The 14,219-nt window shown below is 40.9% G+C and overlaps 1 protein-coding gene across 13 annotated transcripts in view; it reads right to left on the minus strand.

The window, feature by feature from the left end:
- Positions 1–10,979, minus strand: part of EPS8 (epidermal growth factor receptor pathway substrate 8) — a 147,359-nt gene extending 136,380 nt beyond the window's left edge. For 11 of the 13 annotated variants that reach the window (XM_025212530.1, XM_025212531.1, XM_025212520.1 and 8 more), the window contains exon 1: positions 10,835–10,979. The gene's annotated coding sequence lies outside the window, so the exon portion shown is untranslated. Of the gene's footprint in view, positions 1–10,224; positions 10,293–10,834 lie in introns of all 13 variants that reach the window. The other 2 variants (XM_025212521.1, XM_025212524.1) reach the window with 1 other exon arrangement.
- Positions 10,980–14,219: the final 3,240 nt, after the last annotated feature.

A 14,219-nucleotide genomic window follows, 5' to 3' on the forward strand; every position in this document is an offset into this window, starting at 1 on the left:
ACCAGGATCTACTCCTCCCTCCCAGAACTATTTGCCACATCTGTAATCAAACATGTGGATCTCAAATCAACCTCCTCAGTTGATGACTTCTTTATTTACTAAAAAGCAGTCACCCTCATATAAAAGGGACTGCCACTGATGCCGATGAAAACAATTGCAAAGCTGCTCCTTAAGTCACATCAGAAAATGCTATCTATTCAGGAGCAATAAATTACCTAAGGATTTTCAGTTAGTGCATAAGCAGTTTAAGCCATTTGCAAAAACAATATTTCTTCCTTAAGGTGAGCAACAAAAAGATTCCGCATATCTATAGCTAATTTACAGATCTTATACATTTACATTCCAGGGCTTTAAGAAACAGATCAATTCATGAACAGAGTAAAACCTGAAACTACAGTCAGCTTTAAAGGAATTCAACTGATCTGCAAAACTCTCACTAATGACAAATAAAAATCGGGGGGGGGGGCTGTTATTTTTAATGTGCCAGTTCCCTTTGATGGCTGTAACTTAATAGATGATCCAGCAGTCAATAATGGTCACTCAGAGCATATTTTTTACCATCACCTTGCATCATCTTACAAAGCTCAGCTGGATTTTTTTCAGCCATATGACTGTCACAAAAAGGATCAACTACCCCTTTCAAGGGGAAAGAGAAAGTTCTTCCTTGGGACTCCCCAAAAAGCATCCTTATTTGGTCTCCCTCTCCTGGGAGGACCCCCTGCAGCCAGCCCAAGCATGGCTTCACAGGGGGCAAGCCTGTCTGAGACCTGGCTCTTCTCAGTCCCTGGCTTCCCCAGTAATCCATAGCGCACACACATCTGGGAGCTCCTTCTTTGTGTTAAGTTCAGGGAAGAAGGGAATGTTTTCTTCTTTTAAAGAAGAGGGGTAAGAGAGTGCTGATTGTCTCCAACATCTCTAAAACAAATGGTCCTTATTGTGCCATTTAACTTCCCTCTGTCTTCACTTGAACGTTACTCTGTCAAACCTGAAAGCATTACTTCCCTCCCCCAGCCCCATCTGCTCTGGGACCTTCTCCCAGTCCACCCCAGACTAGTCTTTTCACACTTCGGATCTCTCTCATAGCTTCACTCAATCTCCTCAAACCTAGTCAGCTCTACTTGCATCAGTACAGCTATAAAATGATAGTAACCTGTGGACAACACTCACCTATTACAATTAAAGAAAATCACGGGGAACCAATCTGGGGGAAGTCTCTGGGCACTGCTGCAAGGCCCAGACTGACAGCTTCCTCAGGAGTGAAAAGGGCATATAGATGTCCTACTTAGGGAATTGTTTAGAAGAATTATTTACAGTAAAGCCTGCCCACACTGAGCCCCCACAAGCCTGCTCCCCACCAGAATTAGAATCCAGCACACCTAGCCTTCCTTCTTCATCACTAAAAAGATTAAAAAACAAAACCAAAAAAACTCAAACAGAATATAATATATCCAAGCTCAGAGCCTGCCTTTTATGTATTAAACAAAACCGCTCTGAGACATGCAAATTATAGACACTTCATTTAGAATAAATGGTTCAACTACCAAATTCAAATGATGTAAAATACGGAATTGTAAATGAAGTCAAACTTGTTTTCACCTCAGCACTTTTTTTTATCTTCAGATAATTTAGTATTCATAAAAGGTGTCAAACTGACAGCCTTAGGAAATCTATGTGCAAATCTGTACAATATTTCACAAAATCTAATGTGAGGATGTCACACTGGGAGAAAAAGGCATGTTTGGGGGTGGATGGGTAGAAACAGCCATACATGGTAAAGGAGGAGAGAAAAAAAAGGAAAAGGGAAACATATATAAAGTTATTTTTTTCAATTATCAAAGCTCCAATGTCTTTATCCCCATGCCATAGAAGCATCTCCAGTTTTCACTGCATAGTGATGAAGAAAAAGAAAAAGTTTGTCCCTTACCTACATTAGAGCTCCCATTGTTGGTGAAAAAAACTGGAGTAATTTTTCTGGTGATAAGACAGGGACCATTTTTTCTTGGAAATATAGGGATCAGGCCTAGCAGGCTAGATTCCTGAAAATTCTCAGCTGGCAGATGATTGCATCTGAAATCACTATGTAAGATTAGGGCTCTGGTCCAGATTTGAATCTGGAAAAATTAGAAGCCTTACATCCCATGCAAAGAATTTTTTGCAGGCAACATCAGGGTAATTTCAGTGCATTATTTGTATGTCAAAAAAGGGGATTAATAATTTCACTTTTGAAAATGCAAATTGTTCTCCTTTAACACCCAACTGTTATGAGAGGGAGCGTGTAGACAAAACAAGGGGCATGTATGCTCAACACTTTAAAAGCAAGCAGGTTAAATGCTTTTGCACCACTTTAATGGTGTTTGCACACGTTGGTGGCGTACTGCGCACTAATTCCAGCCACCATAGCACATTAGGCAGTGTAATGCGCCTTAGATGACTTTGGGGCGCAGCAAACTAAAACATCTCCAAGGAGTTTTAGTTTGGTGCCCCTACAACCGTGGAGCGAAGCACCAGGCTCTGTGCGGTTCAGGGGAGCCACAACCCTCCTACCAACATCTTGAGCGTAGCAACAATTTGTCTGCTGCACAACTTTACAGTCAGCTGTCCTACACCCAGCCTATGTTCTTTCTAAAATCCATTAAATAATCTAGCAAGTCAGTTATTGATGCATCTAATCCTTTCACATAAAACTATTTGTGTAAGCAATTACTGAAGTCATTGTACTCTATGTGCTTTTGGCTCTTTGTTTTAATCCAAGGTTGCCTCAGGTAATACCAGAAAGTAGCCTTAGCAGAAACATTTGATTCCAATTTATAGTTCTGAATGAAGATACGAAATGGAGCATGGATATCAGGACTGAAAAGGCAGACCCCACTATCCTAACATCCTGATTCAAATTAAGCAATTTCATTTTTTTTAGCTCAGTTTCTGAAGAACATTAAGCTGCCTCAAATGGATAACCACACACATTTAAATAGTAACATAGGTTCACTAAAGGGTCACGATTAAAAGACATGCAGCTAGCCTATACATGGTTTCTACAACGTATCTCATGACTTGCTGTTACAACCCATCCTTCAAGGCCCTTTCTCTACAAGCATGTTGCTGAAAATTGTTTAGAGCTCCACTGTCCCTTAATGCTGTGAAAGTACCATAGCAGGGTCTTTAGATGCATCCCTGAGCACACTCAAGCCCACTAGGCATTTTCTTTACTTTAACAAAAAACAGAAAGTTTTTTTTTTGGTCTGCACACATGGGTGCATGAAGCTTTCCTGACACACTATATTTTAATGGGTGCTAGTGTATGGCCGCCATTTAAAACATGACTGGGAACAGCTGTTGCCAATCACACACAGACTCTTGGAAGTGAATTCCTTTTTCAAGGAATAATTCAAAAAGTGATAAATTACAAATAAACATGTTTAATACATGCAAAACATATGCCTTTAGCCTCCAAAGCTGTCCTGACAGGCAAGAGATCCAAATATTGTACCACATAAAGGACCTGTAACTGTAAAGTTTTCTCCCTTCTTCTCTCTCATACACATAGGCATATAAATGTCTAACATTGCCAACTGCCTCCCAATCATTCATCTTCATCATTCCCCTTGTAAAGGTAGGAAAGTAAAATTATCCTTATCTGGCAGATGGAAAACAGAGGCATGTAAAGTAACTATATTTGCCCAGGATGCCACAGGAATTCTGTGGCAGAAGAGACAAATTTTGATCTGCTAAAATGCAGATCCCTGGATCATCCCTTCCACCCAGTATAAATGTTTCCTATAAGTGCTATATCGCTGGTGCAGCTGCACTGATGGTAGGAACAAAGGGAGTATTAATGAGGAAGTCTCCCCACAGGTGTCAGGACTATATAGTGCCTTTAAATGCTTGGCCCCTGCCAATCGCACAAGACCTGTTCAAATATGAAGGTTAATTTGATGGCTTTATTAGATTGTCTTGTGGGAAAAGTCAAGTTAATGTAGAATTCTGGAGTTCTGCTTTGTAGATGAAGTGCTTCATGGTTAAGTGAGCAGATGTACCATCCATTTCTTCTGTTCTTATGAAAATCTAGTATTCATATAGCTGAATAATACTTGTAGAGAGATCTTACCTCTGTAACAATGTTCAAACTATTAAAGAAATACTATATAGCTGAAAATATTTAAAAACAGTATGCAGTTAAAAGCCATTTTCTAGATTTAACGTTCAGAACTTACCTTTCCGATTAGTTTTCGGATAATTACATCCTCAATGTTTGCAAGAGCAAAAGATTGGTACTATTCCCGCATTTGAGTAGAGCGTTGAGAATACTTTGAAGAACCTATATATCTATGCAATATAGATATACGTCTTCTGTACAACTTGCATTGGCATGTCATTTTTGGTGATTTTTATATTTTGAATGTTAAAATACATATTGTACAATTTGAGCTGTGGCAAATGTTGAAAAAATACTGCACTGTAATGTTTACAAGCAGAATTTAAAAGTAAACAATAAATCAGTTCCCTGAATTCCCGCCCTCTGATATTAATTAATTTGCTGAAATGTTAAGTAAATCCTGTTAAAGAACCACTCCCTTTGTCTTTTCCTTTAAGAATATTTATCCATCTTTTCACTATCCACTTTCCTCCCACAGTGCAAGCAATGATGCAAAGTTAGCTGATTGTGTCTATGGTGCAAAGAAACTACAAGACTTATCTGTAACTCAGGTTCTATGCAATGGAAAAATCTAAAGCGTGGTGAATGCGCAGCCTCCCACTAGCTGGCGTCAAAAGGAAGCAATCAACAGATTAAGATCATGTCAGTAACTAGTTCTGCTAAATCACTAATTTTGTATTCTTGTATGCTTTTTAGTGACAGATTTAACTATTAACAGAGTATACGCACTGCCATTGAGGTGAAAATCTATGTAATTAGAACCACTGTTTTATATAGGAAAAATAGGACACGCACATGCACACATGCACTCTAAGAAGCCTATTCATCACCACAGCAACCTCTCAAAACAAAGGTGGAAGCCAATTCACACTGTCATGTTCTTCAGATGAAAGAGCACTGAGGGTGCTTTCCGCCTGTACATGTAGGGGGGTTGGTTTGTTTGTTTTGTTTTTATGTAATTGGATTTTATTCCAATTGTATTCTGTTCAACATAGTAACATGCTCCCAGAACAGTGAACTGATTCACTCTTATGAATTAATATAAAATAAAATAACCTTGTACACAATCAATTATAAGACACTGGCCAGAGGTGGCTAATTTTTATTCTTTCCGTGTTAGAGTTAAAGCAAATTCCATATCTATGGGACAGAGGTAAAACATTTTATAAATATTTAAAATTACAGCAGTCACTTCTACATAGAAAAAAAATACTGCCAAACAAAGCAAACCTACTTATAGTTACCCAAGGCAAGAATCTGACTCAAAGGCAAGAAACTACAGGCAAATTTATTTAGAGAACAATTTTTTACCGGGGGGGGGGGGGGGGGAGGAATAATGGAGGATACGTATCTTATTAGCACATGGACAGTCTCTCTTCCCCACCTCCCCAACCTCAGCTGTGGTCCCAGGAGCTTCAGACTTCGGATACATTAAGAAAACCTTAGACAGTAAAATAATTTGGAATTCAGTACAGATTAAAGGGTATTGTCAGCCCATCCTCTGCCACCTAAGAAAGAAAGCATGATTACTTTAGTCACTGGAGGGAAGAGATTATGATTTCTGTCTCTTGTTCCTGACAGTCTTTGAACCTTCAGAACTACAGAACAAAAAGCATACTCTGAAAACAAAAACTGTCAACCCTATATTAAAAGTAGTTCTCGTTCGTGATTTCTATCCTTAGCAGGGCAGATAATACATGCACAATCAGCCACTCTGCATGCAGAGTCCACACGGGTATTTCTCAGAACATGAATCCAGCACTGACATCTGAAAATACTGAACCACCACTACCATCTGCTATTTTTCCTTTCCTTTTGGGTTTAAAAGCAGGACAGAGGATTGAGTATTTTGAAACTGAACACACAGCTGATGACCAGAGATCCTGGTTTCACCCTGATAAAATATATAAAATAATTTTTAAAAAATTGCAAATTCTCTGATAAATACCGAAAAATCCATGATTAAAATGAAAGGTCACTATATATCCAAGTATCAGTTGAACACAATAAAATAAATTCTAAATACTTATAAATTTTGACATTTGAGTTAGGGTTTTTTATTATGAAAAAGCAGAGCTCCTTCTGCCCCCTTAGCTCACAGAACACATGTCCATGCCCCTCACTCCCTCACTTCCCCCAGCCCCACTGGTGCCACTCATTCCCGCCCCCTCTCAGCCCCCTGGCCCTGCTGGTGCCTCTCACTCCCCAACCCTGCCTTGCTGGTGCCCCTAGCCACCCCCGCACAGCCACCTGCCCACCCCAGCCCTCCTGCTGGAGGGGGCCCCCAGCTGCCAGGGCTGCAGAGCCAGGGACCCAGGTTGACACCTCACAGGAGGCTGTGGCTGCTGCAGCAGAGCTGAGTACAGAGCCCAGGCCCCCTCCTCCGCCCCCACTGCAGGCTTGGGCAGGGGTGGGCCAGCTACCTGCTGCTGCACACACTCCGGGGGGAGGGGGAGGGGGGGCCAGAGGGAACCCATGCTGCCCAGATCTGTGCGCAGGGTGGGACCAGGCTATCTGCTGTAGGCCACCTTCCTGTCCTGCTGCCCTCCCCTGGGGCCTCAGCGGCCTAGCAGGTGGGACCCAGTGCTGCAGGGAACAGCAGGGCTACAATGGGAAGCTCCTTGCTGCTGCAAGCTCTGCACTGCCATAGCAAGGCAACCTTGCCTGTATGGCTACAGCAGGCATGACAGTGCAGGGTTGTGCCACTTGCTGCTGCCACACAGGCAAGGGACACCTCACCAGAGCAGTGCAGGACTTGCAGCAGCAAGGAGCTTCTTCTTGCAGCCCCACTGTTCCCTGCAGTGCTGGGTCACACCCACTGAGCTGGGGAGGCCCCAGGGGAGGGCAGCAGGGCAGGGAGCCTAAGCCTACAGTGGGCAGCCCTCTGTCCCTGCCTCATGCACAAACCTGGGGGACATGGGTTCCCTCCTGCACCCCAGGAGAGCACACAGTGCCAGGGAATGCCAGCCCCTGCTCCCCGGACGAGCAACCCACAGTCCTGTCCCACTCCCCACTGGGGCCCAGCAGCTGCATATTGCAGTCCAAGCAACTGCATATTGGAGGCCAAGCCCCATGCACCGCCCAGTTGGGCTCTGCCCAACTCCTTCCCTCCCTATAGGGGCCTCAATCCCCCCCGCAGCCCCCCGACTTACCTGCAGAAGTTACTCTCCAGGCTGCCTAGCAGCCATGTGCATATACATACACATGGTGCCTCCTGCCTGATTGCCCTCTTCCTGCTCCCCCCAGCCCCTTGCAGGCTGGAACTCTCCCAGCCTTCAGAGAGCTCTTGGCAAAACTTCAAAATCCACAAGTTCCTCTGGTAAAATGAGAAATCTGCACTTTTTTTTTTTCCATTTTTCCACGGGAAACGGAAAATGTGGGTCCCTGCTGATGACTCTTGGGACATTTTCCAGAGACATACAGAAACAGGCTGATATGAGTAAATAAGGTCCCTTTAATAATGGCAAATTCTAAAAGTTAATTAAAGTTATATTCTTTTAAGGAAAAAAAAGCTCAATACTGACCACCAGATATCTATCCAACTCTTACACTTCTATGGTTGTAAGCAAAGTTTATGAAAACAAGAGCTGTTAGTTTAAGCCACTGATTAACCAATATTTTTTGTTGGTTTGAAAATCCAGTCATCATTGACCATTGGTCGCAAGTAAATTTTAGATAGTTTGAAATTTCTATCATGTTAAATTGAAGGGCATCATCTTTGCAATCCAGCAATGTTTGGGATGAAACAGAAGGAGCAGAAAATCTTATGGAGATGAGGGACTGAGAATGTCCGTAATCTTTGCTAAATTTTGGAACTATTCAGGGCAGTTTGGCTTGCAAGATCAAATGATCAAATGCTGCCATTCAAAAATCTGATCTCAGTTCCACAAAAGTCTAAAATAGTTCTGTTGATTTTAGGCTTAAAGCTACAGGATTTGACATAATCTATCTTTCTACCCCTGCCATCAGCTCTTCACATAGCCAGACTCATGCAGACTTTATGCTTTCCACTCTTATAGTTTATTGCAAGTATTTGTACTGTCATGTCATCTCTATATAACACTGATTTTACTGGAAGAATGGTGATAATTTGAGTGCTTAGGATAAAAGGTATAGTAAATGCAAAGAATGAAGAAATTGACCAGGGAGGATTTTGCATTGAACAATATAAACTACAGATAAAGATGAAACTTGGAACCAAAAAACTACATAGTAAAATATTGCTTTTGTAAGTAAATACAGAGCAATACAGTCTAAAGCAAAACGTAAATGGACAACTCTTTAGCTGCTTGCTATCTTTAATGTGCCTAAAACCCTGGGCCAGCAAGGGGGGTTTTCTTGATCAGATCTTTTGCAATAAGAAAAATGCATTTGAATGCAAGTGCATTTTTATACAACAACAGTAGCAAAGCAGAGACAACAGGATAGATTAACATACCTAAATAATAGAGGCAATTTGAATCACATCAATGTTATTCATGATACATTATTGCTAACAATTTTAGTTATTTTGCAAAATAAATTTGCAACCTGTATCCCAGCTATATTTGGTTTCAAAGGCCCAAAACCATAAGTAACCCAAGATATACTTTCTGATTTGAGACTGATTCTCATTTTTATTTTTCTTTAACTTCTCCATTTATGTCCTAAAGGTCCAGAGCTTATGTAATAAGTTGCAGCCAAAGATATCATGGTCACCAGTGGTTCTTGATCTTGAAACCTTCAAGGCCAAAGTACAGATGCCTTATCACCTCAACTACAAGAGAATTATTTAACCTAGAAATAAGGAATAGGATTTATATAGGCTCTGTGACTAAAAGATAAGACATGCTCATTGCACAAACCCAGTCTGTAATACTTGGAAACTTTAAAAAGGCATCTGCCCTGCTTAGAAAATAACGCCCCCCCCATCCTCCTGTACAAACAAACAAACAAACAAACAAACAAAATCTTACCATTTCCATTATAATCTCATTTCTCTCACCCTTTTCCACCCATACTTCAGTTTTGACAATTTTACCAACTCCCTCCCCTCTTCCCCACTTAATCATTACTAGATTTAGGAAGAAATTTGTTGTATTATTTGAGAACTGGGGCTCTAAGCTCTCAGAAAACACAAAACAATTTTTCCTTAAGCAGTTCTCAAGATAGCAGCTACTATGCTGGTACTGAGGCAGGGAAAATAATCACAAGGTTAATAAAAACTATGATATTTTAAGGGCAAAGTAGCTTATGATTTACCAAAAATGCAATCTACATTTACAACAGTGAAAAAACTGGCACTCCAAACTTTCCATTGGTTAAAGGCTTTCAACTTTTAGCCTGGTTTTATTAGGTATTAAATCTTTATCTTCTACCAGTTTATTTTTTTTCTATCAATTGGTACTAATCTCTCTTTTCCATCTTTTGGTACTAATCGAGGATTGCATATAGCTATATTTTTCCAGATAAGTATAACTTCCAAATCAGCTTGTAATTACATTGAGATTCAATCCACTCAAATATTTTCTTAGAGGGAATATTTAAGGAGCACCATTAACTTTACATGTTCTTAAGGACTCAGTTTTGCAATATCATCATCTTGGGAACATCCACAAGCAGATGCTGAACTGCTCTGAAACCAGTGGGGCTCCATAAAGGTCTGCCCTCCCTAGTTACTGAAAGATGTTTTCAGATGCAAGCACACTGAAGGGTAAACCCAATAAGAAGACAAAAAAAGTTAAAGTCTTTCCAAATCACGCTAACACTCACCAATAACAATTCACTTCTGCAAAACTAGTTGGGAAGAGCATAAAGAGCTTGGCAGGACAATACTATAAATATAGAAGAGTGTTGTAAGCTGTGCTGCAGTGTTCCACACGTGCAGTCTCCTGGAACAGCAGTGTCATCAATTTCTAAAAAGAACAGATTGCTGCTGCTGCTTTACCAAGTAAATTACAGATGGGAGAAATCCACTGGAGCCTATCTACAAATGAGTGTTGGGTATTATCCATAGAGAGAGGCTATAACAGATACTAAACTGATAACAGAGATTACACTGGGAGGGTTACATCATTAGGCTGTTTTCTTACAGAGCATCCCCAAAAGGTTGCCTGAGATGGGGATGGTTTACACATGCACACGTATGCAATTGAAAGACCTAAAGAAAAAAAAAAGAAAGGGGGGGGGAAAGGTTGTGAAGGAAAACATTTTCCTAGCAGTTACATAAAAGGCTTTAGGGACTTTAGTCTTCTTGTCAAAGAGAGGGGGAGACCTGACACATTTAATCATCCTCAACTTGACAGCAGCCAGTCAGTGTTTCTCTTATCAGAGCCTCACAGCTTGTACTCTCAGACCATGTAGCATTATACTCAGGGTATAAAACAACTATTCAATTAAAAAAGGTAAGCTGTTGCTGTTTAACACAATCCACCAACTGCTGCAGCTTCTGTCTTTTCTTTCAAGTTTGGCTTCACCCGAAAGTTATTCATTTTAGGAAAAAAGTATTTTTGTGAATGTGTACAGTCAGGATTTCCTAGGATTAACTGGTAGCCTGGACAACTCTCCTTCTCTTTGAAACCAACCAGTCAATTATCTGGCAAAGGAACAGAGTCTAGTAACCCTTCCACCTCTCAGGTTCAAAGAGATTGTTTAAAGGTTTCAGCCTTCACACAAATGAGACCACATTCAAACATAACTCACCAGTGATTAATTATGCAAATCCTATGGGCCTGGGTTCAAGCCTCCATTTCTTTTGACACCACTATTGCATGGAGAGATCCTGCCCCTTCCACTGCCTGATTTAGATGAAGTGGCTGCTGTCTCTATTCTGTTGCCCAAGACGATTCACTGGAAAGGAGAAAAGGAAATCAGTATTCAGCTTCACACTTACAGTACAAACTTCACAGCTCAGTAAATTCAACTTATAATTTAAGTTGAATTTCCTCTTACAATTACAAAGAAATGCAACTTTTGTTAGGGTTTGTTTTCCTGCTTCTAAAAATACCAGCTTTGCTGATCCTGCAGATTTATTCTGCCTTAATCCTGCTGAAGCCACCCCAGACTTGATCTGCAGAACTCATCCCTATGGGCACAAGTATCATGGGAGTCATGACAGCTACCAGTAAGTATCCATTACAATCCACTGCTTCACATGGTCAACCGCCTTCCAAATACGTTTCAGGCTAAAACATTTCATTCTCCAATTATCTGCACAAAGAGGATTCTGAAGGATGTGAAAGGTGGGAGTGTAAAATTGGAACATGATTCATTTAGCAGGGCTGTCCAAATGGCAGTCCATGAGCTCCCACCCAGCTGCTCCTGCCCTTTAGCTCCAGCTGCTGCAGCAGCTGGGGCCCCAGGGCTCCCCCTTCTTCCTCCAGTTTCCACTGCATGTTCCCATCCCAGGGGGCAGAGGGAGGGTAGCCCGTACTACCAGGAGAGCTAGTGGCCTGGAGCATGGTGCACAAGAAGCATGCTGCAGCAGGGGTGCCTGCAGCAGGAGAGCCCACAGCTGGAAAGCTGATGGTGAAGTACATGGTGCAGGGGCAGGGGAAATGAGCAGCTGTAACCACTTCAAGTGGTGCAGCCCATGCTGGAGAAGCCAGTGGGGTGTGCAGCTCCCAGTTGCTTAGAAGTTGGATAACCCTTCATTACAGTAACAGAAAGACTGTACAGGAATATCAGAGAATATCCCCCCCAATATTTGTGTGAATAACTTGTAGCAGTGCACCATGTCATCCTCTCCTCTTCCTCCTCCCCACCCCTGGCCTCCCCCAGTTTGCTAGAATAGGGAAATACATGGCTCATAGACACTGCACATAGAGACAACTCTGGGCAGTTACTACTAATACAGAGTGCAAAGGGGGAGGGGGAGGGAGGGGGATGTCCACTGCTTCACACCTTGATTTCTTATGGGAAGTAAACGCTCCTAGGTCAATTCTGTAGCACATCTTCTCCCTCCTCTATTCTACCATTTCTGCAGGCAGGCCAGGAGGCCCAAAGGCAAACAGGCACTGTATGTCTGGCCCTAAGGGTATGCAAGCCAACATAGCTGCTTTCCCACCATGTAGAGGGATCATGGGCAAATGATATCAGTAAAAAAAACAAAAGGTATCCTGAAAAAGAAAGTTGCATAGGGGCTAGAATGAAAGGGAATAAATGGAAGGACCACAAGAGAGAAAAGAAAGAAAATAAAGGAGAAGAAGATCAATGAAGAAAAATTAAAAAATGGGATAGGGAAAGCATGAGACAGATGACTTGAAAACAGACCCTAGAAATAGTGCCCAGGATAGCAACACCCAAGGAGCCACTGCCTGCAAAAGATTAGTGATAGATATAAGAAATACAGTAAATAAAACTCTAGATAACTGAAAGAGTAGAACACAGAAAATGAAATCTAAAGAGGGGGACAAAGCATTAAAGAACATGCCACAACTTCTTTTTATATTCACAAGGATCCAATTCCATTTTCTTTTGGATGATTGCCCTTGCCTGAATCTGACATTATGCACCTTCAACCAATTTAGCTTCCCTAGACATTGCCATCTCCTCGGTTTTCACTTGATATCTCCACCAGTTTATTTTTATTTCTTCTTGTTTACAAGCAGAGCACAACATTTATCATTTGCTTTGTGACTTAATTATGCAAGGAACTGATCAGTTTATTAAATCTTACAAGACCAGAAGTAACTGTTGCATTTTCTTTGTGCTTTCTTTTGTGCATTTTTTTTTTAAATTTTTGCATGAGTTTTTTGGGGGACATGGGGCACAGGGGAAGCAGACAAAAAGAAGATGGGCTTCTTATGGTAATTAATTCAATACATATTTCTGATACGAGATATTCCATTCCATTTTTTCCATGGTGAGTCCCAAAAAGTGGTTTTCAGGTTAAGATTTATTTTAAACTCTATCTGATTCATAATATAATTTACATTACAGACTGGTTCAGTGGAATCACAAAACCATGGATGTATTATAAAACAAGGCAGAGGAGTTGATTTGCCATCTTACCTTTATGGAGTTGTCTTTTGTGTAAGTCCTACATTATGTTTCAAATGTCCCATATGTAATGGAGTCAGGATGTTATCAATCCTTCTAGTTTTACTTTTCATTAAACACAGCATACTTTAAACAAAACAACACCCCCCCCCCCACCCACCCCCAACCAAACACTACTTTAGAGTACAGTATATGAGACTCATGTTAAAGTGAGCTGTGCTTCCATCTATTTAGGGTGATGGAACTGGGGAAAGCAGAGTTGTACATGATCAGAGGACTAGGCCAATTCATAGGAACTAAGTTTTATTTCCATGTGTGCTGCTGGGCTGCTCAAGTAACTCATTCCTCCTTGCTAATCCTCTGTTTCTTCATCTGTAAAATGACAACGATACTCACTTCTGTTTTTAAAAGTGCTTTGAGGTCTACTCGTAAAAAGCTCTAAGTAAGAATGAGGCACGGTTATTATTAAAAATTTAGGATTACAACTGACCAAAAAATGGAAACAGGGAAGGTACAAGAAATTACTTTATTTAGGGCCCAAATTTTGTGCCATTTCAGTCGATGGGAATTTTGCCAGGGACTTAATTCTTATACAGTCCTAGAGTGAGCCTTATGGCCTACTCACATTACCACACACCAGGTGATACAATGACAGTCGCATAAGAATAGGGCAAAACTTCTGGACAAAAGGACACAGCCAAAACATGAAACTGCAGAAAAACCTTGTGAGTAGAATAAGGCAAAGAGAAGAAAGAATATACTTGACTGCCTTTTATTATTATTATTATTAATATTATTATTATAAAATCCTAGTGCCAAGAAGATTTATTTTGCCTCTCCAATTGTAATGGATGAGCTCAGTAGCTTCTTACACATAAATTATAACTAGCTTAATTTCAGTGGGAACAATGGCAAGAATTAAAGATTTTTTTATGGAATAAAATATCACATGTTAGTACTCATGCACAAATAAAACTGTTTGCCTCATAGCCATGAGAGATTTTTGGCTTGTGTATGAAAAGACCATGAAAAAGAGAAAGGGAAAAAAAGTACAGATTTCATCACCACATGTTAGAGCTCTTACTTG

The sequence above is a fragment of the Alligator sinensis genome, unplaced genomic scaffold (genome assembly GCF_000455745.1).
Source record: "Alligator sinensis unplaced genomic scaffold, ASM45574v1 scaffold498_1, whole genome shotgun sequence".
Taxonomy (NCBI): Eukaryota; Metazoa; Chordata; order Crocodylia; family Alligatoridae; genus Alligator; species Alligator sinensis.